Raw genomic sequence first — 12,274 nt, 5'->3', positions numbered from 1 at the left:
AGTGTCACATGATCTGTCATTACATATACACACCTTTTTTGAAAGGCCCCAGAGGCTGCAACACCCAAGCAAGAGGCATCACTAACCAAACACTGCCATGAAGACCAAGGAACTCTCCAAACAAGTAAGGGCAGTGGCGTACCTACCATATAGGCAGACCACGCAACTGCTATGGGGCCCGTGAGGAAGGGGGCCCGCAGTGGAGGAGAGGCCCCGCCCTCTAATTGCTCCCATCTATCTTCCTAAAGCTGAAGGACCTTTGATGATGTCATCAGAGGTCCTGTAAGGGAACTGCACAGTGTAAAGTGTAGTTCCCAGGTTAGAACAGTGCATCTGTCAGGACCTGTGATGACATCATCTTCAACATCACAGGTCCGGCAGGATCTAGCAAAGGAACTGCACCAAAAATGGTGTAGTTCCCAGGTTTGAAAGGTATCAACATCATCACAGGTCCTTCAACCCCTAATAGCAAGTATTAGAACAGGGGTAGGCAACCTCCGGCACTCCAGGTGTTGTGAAACTACAACTCCCAGCATGCACACTTGCTCTGCTCTTCTCATAACTCCTATAGAAATGAATGGAGCATGCTGGGAATTGTAGTTTGACAACAGCTGGAGTGCCGAATGTTGCTGACCCCTGTATTAGAAGTTCACAATCGGCTCTGCATTGATCCATACAGACTGGAATGGTAAGAGGAGGTCCTCCACTTTTCTCTTCATTTTCCCCCCACCCATGCCCTGTTTTTAATCATTGCTCACAAATATATAATACCTCAGACAGTTACAGTGACCACTAACTCATGTACCTGACACACAGTGACCATAATGTATAAAGGGCCACATATATCTGTACACACTGCATCTATTATAGCCCTGTGTGTATGTGTATATATAAATATATTGTGGTAAGGTGAACAGAAAAGTGTATGGTAAAGTCCTGGAAGGGGTATATATCCCACCCAGCTTCCTCAACTGGTTCAGGTAAATAAAATCCAGAAGGTGAAAATGGTCTCAGCAATGTGTAGGTTTCTGAGACAGTTTTCTTAAGTTTATGGGCTGGATTTTATTGGACTGGGAGAAGGTAGGATTGGTAGAGAGTCCTCCCCAGTCCACCCCATTCCGGGACAGCTGAAGCCAGCTGGGATCATCAAGGGGAAATAAAGCAGAGTCCAGGCTGTCAGTCTGGGGAGAGTAATGCCTGGAGAAAGTCTGGGAAGCCGGCTGCCCTGCTGGCTAGAGAAGCCGAATTCTCTGTGTTAACTGTGTTCAATAGGTGAGTTAGGAACTTCACTGTATTAGCCAGAGCCCAGACGGGCAGGTGTTTATTTTGGTTTGGTTTATGTTTTGTGGTGCTGGACCTTCATCTTACCCAGTGAATTATAACTCGGGTGCCTGCATTGCCGGAGTGTGATAAATAAAGCAACATTTGGACTTTAACCCTGTGGTCTGCAAGAGAATCTGTCATCGCTGCCCTACCTGAGAGTGTAACCCCTTACAATATATATATATATATATATAGATATAGATATATATATACACACACACTGCATATATTATACAGTATTATAGATGCAATAAGTACAGATATATAGTATATACAACAGTGTACTAATATGTGAGGTACAAGGTATAATAGATGCAGTGTGCCCAGGTATATATTATATACAGCAATGTACTAATATGTGAGGTACAAGGTATAATAGATACAGTGTGTACAGGTACATTGTCTATACAGCAGTGTACTGATACGTGAGGTACAAGATATAATAGATGTAGTGTGTACAGATATATAGTATATACAGCAGTGTACTGATATGTGAGATAACGGGGTATACTAGATGCAGTGTGTACAGGTATATTGTATATACAGCAGTGTACTGATACGTGAGGTACGAGATATAATAGCTGCTGTGTGTACAGATATATAATATATACAGCAGTGTACTGATATGTGAGATAACGGGGTATACTAGATGCAGTGTGTACAGGTATATTGTATATACAGCAGTGTACTGATACGTGAGGTACGAGGTATAATAGATGCAGTGTGTACAGATATATAGTATATACAGCAGTGGGGGCGCAATTTAGATTCTTTCTATGGGGCCCAGTGATTTCTATGTACGCCCCTGAGTAAGGGACAATGTTGTTGAGAAGTACAAGTCAGGGTTAGGTTATAAAAAAATATCCCAATCTTTGATGATCCCCAGGAGCACCATCAAATCTATCATAACCAAATTGAAAGAACATTGTACAATAGCAAACCTGCCAAGAGAAGGCCGCCCACCAAAACTCACGGACTGGGCAAGGAGGGCATTAATCAGAGAGAGAGAGCACAGAGACCGAAGGTAACCCAGGAGGAGCTTCAGAGTTCCACAGCAGAGACTGGAGTATCTGTACATAGGACGAAAATAAGCTGTACGCATAGAGTTGGGTTTTATGGCAGAGTGGCCAGAAGAAAGCCATTACTTTCAGCAAAAAACTAAAAGGCATGTTCTGAGTTTGCGCAAAGGCATGTGGGAGACTCCCAAAATAAATGTATGGAGGAAGGTGCTCTGGTCTGATGAGACTAAAATTGAACTTTTCGGCCATCAAAGCAAACACTATGGCGCAAACCCAACACATCACATCACCCAAAGAACACCATGTTTTTCAGCAGCCGGGACTGGGAAACCGGTCAGAGTTGAGGGAAAGATGGATGGTGCTAAATACAGGGATATTCTTGAGCAAAACCTGTACCACTCTGTGCGTGATTACAGGCTAGGACGGAGGTTCACCTTCCAGGAGGACAATGACCCCAAACACACTGCTAAAGCAACACTTGAGTGGTTTAAGGGGAAAACATGTAAATGTGTTGGAATGGCCTAGTCAAAGCCAAGATCTCAATCCAATAGAAAATCTGTGGTCAGACTTAAAGATTGCTGTTCACAAGTGCAAACCATCCAACTTGAAGGAGCTGGAGCAGTTTTGCAAGGAGGAATGGGCAAAAATCCCAGTGGTAAGATGTGGCAAACTCACAGAGACTTATCCAAAGCGACTTGGAGCTGTGATTGCTGCAAAAGGTGGCTCTACAAAGTATTGACTTCAGGGGGGTGAATAGTTATGCACATTGACTTTTTCTGTTATTTTGTCCTATTTGTTGTTTGCTTCACAATAAAAAAAAAATAAAATAAAAAAAACATCTTCAAAATTGTGGCATGTTCTGTAAATTACATGATGCAAATCCTGAAACAATCCATGTTAATTCCAGGTTGTGAGGCATCAAAACATGAAAAAAGTCAAGGGGGGTGAATACTTTTGCAAACTGTATACTGACTGGCAAGGCTGACACAAAGTTTAAAAAGACCAAACATAGTGTAACTGTTAAAAAGGCTGTCCGCATTGGAGAACTGGTTGTCACCTGGCCAGCTGATCATTTGAGATTGGCCAGCTGATCATTTGAGATTTACCGGTATATAACTAGTAGCTCTTGGGTTATTTCGCTCTATGAAATCAATCTGCCCTAAGAGAATATTTGAAGAATTTCTGAAAGGGAGACAACCAATCAAACCCCCAATACACATCAGTGTACTGTTGGCCAAGACAGGCAGGTTCGGCTGACAGTCTAAGGGTGCATTCACAAATGGATCCGCATCCATTCCACAATTTTGCAGAACGGGTGCGGACCCATTAATTTCAATGGGGCCACAAAAGATGCAGACAGCACACTGTGTGCTGTCCGCATCAGTTGTTCCGTTCCGCGGCCCCGCAAAAAATATAGAGCATGTCCTATTCTTGTCCGCAAAATTTGCAAACCGATCAAAAAGGCTGGCAGTGTGGTTGGCACCCAACTGCCACAACTCATTGGCAACCAGTCCCACAGCCCTACATAATCTAGTACTAAGGCAGAGGAGCAACTTCATTGGAAGGTCGTCCAGATGAGATGCAGCGAGGATAGGTTCAGGCGATCCTTTCTACCGACTGCCATCGCACTGTACAACAAGGAACTGCGAGGCAGCATGGTCTGAAAACCAGGCCAGATAGAAGGCACCAGGATTGGTTAGATGATGCTATATACTATACATACCTTATCTATGTGTAATTTGTTTTCTTCCCGCCTTCCTTCTCTTTTCTACCAGTTGTGTGTCCCCCTATTATATGACAAATATGTAAACAATGAGCTGCTCATTTGACACCGCAATTTCCCACAGAGGGATTAATAAAGTTTATGTTGTCTTATATTGAGGGAGAGAAGGATCAGAGGAAGTGAATTTATCCCTCCCGATCATTTTGTTCTCCCAGGAGATAAGCTGCTGGAAGTGACACCCTAAGGGCTCATGCACATGGCAGTATGTATTTTGCGGTTCGCAAAAAATACGGATGACATCCGTGTGCATTGCGTATTTTGCGGAACAGAACAGCTGGCCCCTAAGAGGACAGTACCATCCTTCCACGTAATGCGGACAATAATAGGACATGTTCTATTTTTTTTTCAAAACGGCCATATGGAAACGGAATGCACACGGAGTAACTTCCTCTTTTTTTTTTTTGCGGATCCATTGAAATGAATGGTTCCGCATACGGTGATCAAAAAAAAAAATGGAACAGACATGGAAAAAATATATTCGTGTGCATCTGCGCTGTGAACGTCCGACAGAACAGACTGCTGGAGTTCACTTTTTGGCATATATGCCAACTTTCAACTGGATAAAAACTGTTGCATGTAGTATTTTTGTCCGGATGAAAGCCGGCATATACGCGGGGTACAGTGACCGGATTACAGCAACGCAGATGTGAACCCGGTATAAGAATGTTCTAAGGAAGCAGAGAGAGGAGAGGCTTTTATCACTCATTGGCACATGTGGGATTCAGGCTTGCAAACTGGAATGTTTCCTTTTTTAAAGACATTACCATGGACACACAATATTTTTAATGGAAAACCATAATGAATGATAGAGACTTGAATTAGAGGTTTTTATAAGTTCAGTAGGAGCAATATGTAATGGACACAGCCCTGCCCTAGTCCTCCTAAAAATGAGAATTATGGCAAAATGTGATGGAAGCCACAGTTAAGAACTTAGAAAAAAACTAAAATGCAATGCGCTAGCCTCGCTGAATCATGACACATCGATCACTGTAGACCTGCCTTCCAGGTCCCTCTGCTATGGTGACTGCTGGCTGCAGACAGCTGGGCCCCTAGCTGAGGCTAGTTGGCTTCTGGGGCCATGGTTGTCACAGACCAACCAATGGAAACCTGCCTTACCCGTTCTCACACAGAAGAACGTCCATGTATACTGGCTGCTTTGCCATCTAAGCCTTATTTAAAGAATCACCAAAACACAATTTTTTAGGGAGGAAAAGTGGGATCATCAAAATATCCAGATAATCTTATATGCAACTGCTTGCTCCTCAAATCCTGCCTAAGCACTGATCTATAACCAGACAGTGGGATTCTCCCATCATTCCCTACTGTCCAGCCATGATGGAGCCGGTGGCCATACATTCCTTGTCACGCTTGTCCTGATCCCCCTTAATGCTCATCACACAGCCTGTAATCATCATTCATAGCATTTTCCTTCAGTTCAGTGGAAGAAATATTCGGTAGCATGGAATATCTGAAGGGATCTTCTCACAGCTGTCAGGTGCGGCACAGGGAGCATTGTGAGGGGCCCGGCATATGGGGGAGCTTTTTTCAGTCTTGGATAGTCCCTTTAAACGATTGTAGTGATGATTTGACCTCATGTTTGTAAGTTATATTACTATGCACCTGTCAGCAGTGATGGCCTGTTCGCCAGCGAACACATGCGGGGTGCCATCTTAACTCACAAGTCAAGCGATAGACAGGTAAGTCCTTACCTGTGCCTTTGCGCGAGCCAGTCTGAAATCAAATGCGGTCACCGGGTGCAGGCAGTTCCGAGAACAGCCCGATGAAGGCCCCTGTCGGCTGTTCTCGAAACTGCCTGCTCCCGGTGACCGCATTTGATTTCAGACCAGCTCGCGCAAAGGCACAGTTAAAGGGAGTCTTTCACCTAAAATGACCATTATACACCACAAACATGATGATATCCATTACATTCCCCATATTATAATCTTACCTTTCATATTGCTGTCCGTCGCCTATTCTCTCTTAAAAACACTTTTAATCCATATGCTAAATAGGTTCTGAAGGTGCCCAGGGGCGGCGTTTATGCGGCCGGTGCCCAGGCTCCACGGCGCTGTTCAAATCAGACCCCTCCCCTTTCACCCCACTGGCCCGCCCTCGGTTCTTGAGATACCATCCTCCAGTCAATGACAGATCCGGCGCCTGCGCCTGCGCACTCCATTACCCACTAGGGCAGAGGCAGCAGAGCGTTTAATCCGCATGCGCCGGCCCGATCCAGCCGGCGGAAGTAAACTGCCAAAATATCGGGATGTACGGGCCGGCGCATGCGCATTAAACGCTCTGCTGCCTCTGCCCTAGTGGGTAATGGAGTGCGCAGGCGCAGGCGCCGGATTTGTCATTGACTGAAGCAGGGCCGGCGCTACCATAAGGCAGACCAAGCGGCTGCCTTAGGGCGCGCCCTGCGCAGGGCGGAAGAACGGAAGAATGAATGAATGCAGTTTTTTTTTTTTTTTTTTTTTTTTGCACTTGCTTGTGCTGCAGCGCCGCCACCGTCAGTGAACCTGCCCGCCCCCAGCCTGCGTGTGCCGGCCGGCAGCCGCGGCGCTCGTCATAGTCAGGGCAACATTACCACCCGTCCCCAGCCTGCGTGCGTCGGCCGGCGGCGCTCATCGTAGTCAGGGCAACAGTACACAACACAGTCACCTGCAGAGGGGGCGTGACTGGTGTGAGAGCGGCACGGCGGCGGCGGGTAGCGCAGGTACCATAGGCGAGGCTCGAGCTAACTGATTGTGTCTGAGTCAGACACAGGCAGCCGCGCCCGCCAGTAAGATGAGAGCAGATGATTCAGACGCACACTGGCCCTCTGGCCCTCTGGCAGCCAGCAGCAGCAGGAGACGTGGTCAGGACAGGACAGGTCAGGACTTGTTAGGGTAGGCGTAGGTCTGAATTGAATTTTTAATGCTATTTTATAAAGAGTCACACCAGTTTAAAATTAATTCAAAATGATGAGATGAGCGCCCATGAGCAAAAAGCGCTAGGCTAGCGCACACACTGACTAGCGCCAGAGCAGAGGCGCTCAGGCTTAGCATGGCATCAATGATGTGTTTAAAAAAATTAATTACAAAACAATCATTAATATTGGGGGGGTCACACACCCCGCCCCCCCCCCCTAATATTAATTATTGTTGTTTTGTAATTAATTTTTTTAAACACATCATTGATGCCATGCTAAGCCTGAGCGCCTCTGCTCTGGCGCTAGTTTGTGTGACCGTGACATGATGGAGGGAGGGCAGGGGGGACAATGTAAATGTCTGTACTCTGAGTATGCCACTGTATGTGACATGGGAATGGGGCCAGGCCGCCAGGAAGGGTCGGCCGGGGGGGGGGGAATGATGTTCCATGGGGGGGTAAAATGTGACACAATAGGGGGTAATGATGTGATCATGGATGGGGCCAGAGCCGTCCGTCAGGGGGGGGATTAAGTGCCATGGGGGGGGAGAAATGTGACACAATAGCCTATTGTGTGTCACATTTCTCCCCCCCATGGCACATCATTCCCACCCCTCCCGCCCGGTCGGCCCTGGCCCCGGCCCCATCCATGATCACATCATTACCCCCTATTGTCAATAGGGGGTAATGATGTGATCAGGATGGGGCCAGGGCCGTCTGGGCGGGGGTTAATGATGTGATCATGGATGGGGCGCGGGAAAGGGGGGGGGGGCGCTAAAATGTAGCTTCGCTTGTGTTGGCAAAAATCCTTGCACCGGCCCTGGACTGAAGGATGGTATCTCAAGAACCGAGGGCGGGCCAGAGGGGTGAAAGGGGAGGGGTTTGATTTGAACAGCGCCGTGGAGCCTGGGCACCGGCCGCATAAACGCCGCCCCTGGGCACCTTCAGAACCTATTTAGCATATGGATTAAAAGCGTTTTTAAGAGAGAATAGGCGACGGACAGCAATATGAAAGGTAAGATTATAATATGGGGAATGTAATGGATATCATCATGTTTGTGGTGTATAATGGTCATTTTAGGTGAAAGACTCCCTTTAAGGACTTACCTGTGCATCGCCGGACTTGTGAGTTAAGATGGCACCCCGCATGTGTTCGCTGGCGAACTGGCCATCACTGCTTGTCAGTAAGTCTTCAGTGCATTGTATTAAAATCTGATATTATACTGTATGTTCAGTGATTGTTGTACTACTATGTGCATTCCTGAATTCAATGCAGTTGTGGACTGCTTATGGCTAGGCCCAGAAATGCATAAAATGTGTAATGTACATCGCATCCTGCTTACTCATCTCAGCCACTCTACAATCTGACTCACTAGTCTCTGGCCGCAGCCCCAATCTATATTTATACTCTGGAATCTCCCTCTGACTAAGTAGTGTAGGGATTTGCTCTGGTAGGCAGGGTAAGTGGACGCAATACAGAGGCAAGACGGTTGAAAAACAAAAGTCCAGTGTTTATTCACACAGAGAAGGCAGAAAAGAAAAACATGCTTTACAGGGTCCTGGTGTTAGTTCACACAGCAAGAGTTCCCAAAATAACATGCAGCTCTCAGCCTTGCAGTATGGCGTATCTCCTCAGCTCCTAAAAACACAGAGCTCCCACATCTCCACTATCACTTGGAGGATCATACCACACCCAGCTGAGCTGCTGGCTGGGTTTTTAAACCCCAGCCCAAAACCTGGCCTGGACACCCACCCTGCTCTTTGGCTGCTCCCAATAAGAACCGGCCCGGATCGGCTTTACAGCCACACTAAGTAAAACAGTGTCAGCGAGCACTAGTGTCACCGCCAGTTCTGTGAGAAGGTCTGACAGACGTTCTTCTCTACCTCTTGTATGATGTTCTTTGTTTTGGTTTCACTTTGTCATCTCCTTTCCTTCTGCCAGGTGTCACTTATTTAGCCTAATCGTCTTCCAAAATTTTGTGAACAGCATTTTTTATCATTTAATGGGGAAATTTGTACTGGTGTAGCTATATGACATTTAGATTTTTTTCATTAGATTTTTTTTTTATTTTAAGACTTATCGGGACCACCTATGTCAGGTCTTGCTGATTCTGCGGAAGAATAAATTGTACGCCAAACTGGAAAAATGTGTGTTTGCGGTTCCAGAGATTCAATTTCTTGGTTTTCTTCTCTCCGCTTCTGGTTTTCGGATGGACCCTGAGAAGGTCCGCGCTGTGCTTGATTGGGAGCTTCCTGAGAATCAGAAGGTGCTGATGCGGTTTTTGGGTTTTGCCAATTATTACAGAAAGTTCATTTTGAATTATTCCTCTGTTGTTAAGCCACTCACTGATGTGACTATAAAGAGGGTGTATTTTTCCTCCTGGTCGGTAGATGCGCTTAAAGTCTTTTCTAGTATCAAAGAGAGTTTTGTTTCCGCTCCCATTTTGGTACAACTTGTTGTCTCTCTACCTTTTATTGGTGAGGTGGATGCTTCTGAGGTGGGTGTGGGTGCGGTCTTATCTCAGGGTCCCTCTCCTGCCAAATGGCGACCATGTTCCTTTTTCTCAAGGAAACTCTTCTCTGCAGAGAGAAATTACGATGTGGGAGATAGTTGTTGGCCATCAAATTAGCTTTTGAGGAATGGCGCCATTGGTTAGAGGGAGCCAGACACCCTATTACCGTGTTTACCGACCATAAGAATCTGGCCTATATGGAATCGGCCAAGCGTCTGAACCTGAGACAGGCCAGATTGTCTTTGTCCTTTTCTAGGTTTAATTTTGTTGTTACGTTCCGCCCTCAGGGTTAAAAATGTGAAGGAGGATGCCCTGTCACGTTGTTTTCCGGGAGGGGGGAACTTTGAAGACCCGGGTCCCATTTTGGCTAATAGGGTGGTCGTCTCTGCTCTTTATCCTGATTTGGAGGCAGAGGTTCAGGCAGCCCAGGCAGAGGCTCCTAATCTTTGTCCTCCTGGGAGGTTGTTTGTGCCTATCGCTTTACGACACAAGGTTTTTAAGGAGCACCATGATACTGTCCTTGCTGGGCACCCGGGGAGTAGAGCCACAGTGGATCTCATTGCTCAGAGATTCTGGTGGCCGGCTCTTCGTAAGACGGTTGAGGGTTTTGTGGCAGCCTGCGAGACCTGCGCTCGTGTCAAGGTCCCTCATTCATGGCCATCGGGTTCTCTCCTCCCGTTACCCATTCCTTCCCGTCCTTGGACGCATCTGTCCATGGACTTCATTAGGGACCTGCCTCGTTCCTCAGGGAAGACTGTGATTCTGGTGGTAGTGGACCGTTTTAGCAAAATGGCGCATTTCATTCCCTTTCCTGGGTTACCCAATGCTAAGACGCTGGTGCAAGCGTTTGTTGATCTCATTGTTAAATTGCATGGCATTCCTTCAGACATCGTTTCTGATAGGGGCACGCAATTTGTTTCCAGATTCTGGAAGGCCTTCTGTTCTCGCTTGGGGGTTCGGTTGTCGTTCTCTTCTGTTTTTCACCCGCAGTCGAATAGTCAGACCGAACGCGTCAATCAGAATCTGGAGACATAACTGCGCTGTTTTGTGGCGGAGAATCAGGAGGATTGGAATTCTTTTTTGTCCCTTGCTGAGTTTGCTTTAAATAACCGTTGCCAGGAGTCCTCTGATAAGTCACAATTTTTTGGTGCATATGGATTTCATCCGCAGTTTGGGACATTCTCTAGAGAGGGGTCTTCTGGTTTACCTGATGAGGAGAGATTTTTCTCGTCTTTGTCATTTATTTGGCAAAAGATTCAGGGTAATCTGAAGAGGATGAGTGAGAGATATAAGCATGTGGCGTAATTGACTGCAAAGGATTTGCAACCAAGTATTAAAAAGTGAAAGTTTGATTTATGATTTGTATTCTGTCCTATTACTTTTAGTTCCTTAACAAGTGGGAGGCACATATGCAAACTGTTGTAATTCCTGCACCATTCACCTGATTTGGATGCGAGTACCCTCAAATTAAAGCTGACAGTCTGCAGTTAAAGCACATCTTGTTTGTTTCATTTCAAATCCATTGTGGTGGTGTATACTGCCAAAAATGTTAGAATTGTGTCCATGTCTTAATATTTTTGGACCTGACTGTGTGTGTACATATATATATATATACACACTCACCTAAAGAATTATTAGGAACACCATACTAATACGGTTGGACCCCCTTTTGCCTTCAGAACTGCCTTAATTCTACGTGGCATTGATTCAACAAGGTGCTGATAGCATTCTTTAGAAATGTTGGTCCATATTGATAGGATAGCATCTTGCAGTTGATGGAGATTTGAGGGATGCACATCCAGGGCACAAAGCTCCCGTTCCACCACATCCCAAAGATGCTCTATTGGGTTGAGATCTGGTGACTGTGGGGGCCATTTTAGTACAGTGAACTCATTGTCATGTTCAAGAAACCAATTTGAAATGATTCGAGCTTTGTGACATGGGGCATTTTCCTGCTGGAAGTAGACATCAGAGGATGGGTACATTTTGGTCATGAAGGGATGGGCATGGTCAGAAACAATGCTCAGGTAGCCCGTGGCATTTAAACAATGGCCAATTGGCACTAAGGGGCCTAAAGTGTGCCCAGAAAACATCCCCCACACCATTACACCACCACCACCAGCCTGCACAGTGGTAACAAGGCATGATGAATACATGTTCTCATTCTGTTTACTCCAAATTCGGACTCTACCATTTGAATGTCTCAACAGAAATCGAGACTCATCAGACCAGGCAACATTTTTCCAGTCTTCAACAGTCCAATTTTGGTGAGCTCGTGCAAATTGTAGCCTCTTTTTCCTATTTGTAGTGGAGATGAGTGGTGCCCGGTGGGGTCTTCTGCTGTTGTATCCCATCCGCCTCAAGGTTGTGCATGTTGTGGCTTCACAAATGCTTTGCTGCATACCTCGGTTGTAACGAGTGGTTATTTCAGTCAACGTTGCTCTTCTATCAGCTTGAATCAGTCGGCCCATTCTCCTCTGACCTCTAGCATCAACAAGGCATTTTCGCCCACAGGACTGCCGCATACTGGATGTTTTTCCCTTTTCACACCATTCTTTGTAAACCCTAGAAATGGTTATGCCTGAAAATCCCAGTAACTGAGCAGATTGTGAAATACTCAGACCGGCCCATCTGGCACCAACAACCATGCCACGCTCAAAATTGCTTAAATCACCTTTCTTTCCCATTCTGACATTCAGTTTGGAGTTCAGGAGATTGTCTTGACCAGGACC

This window comes from Bufo gargarizans, chromosome 3 (assembly GCF_014858855.1).
Source record: "Bufo gargarizans isolate SCDJY-AF-19 chromosome 3, ASM1485885v1, whole genome shotgun sequence".
Taxonomy (NCBI): domain Eukaryota; kingdom Metazoa; phylum Chordata; class Amphibia; order Anura; family Bufonidae; genus Bufo; species Bufo gargarizans.
Note: the sequence above shows the minus strand (reverse complement) of the source record.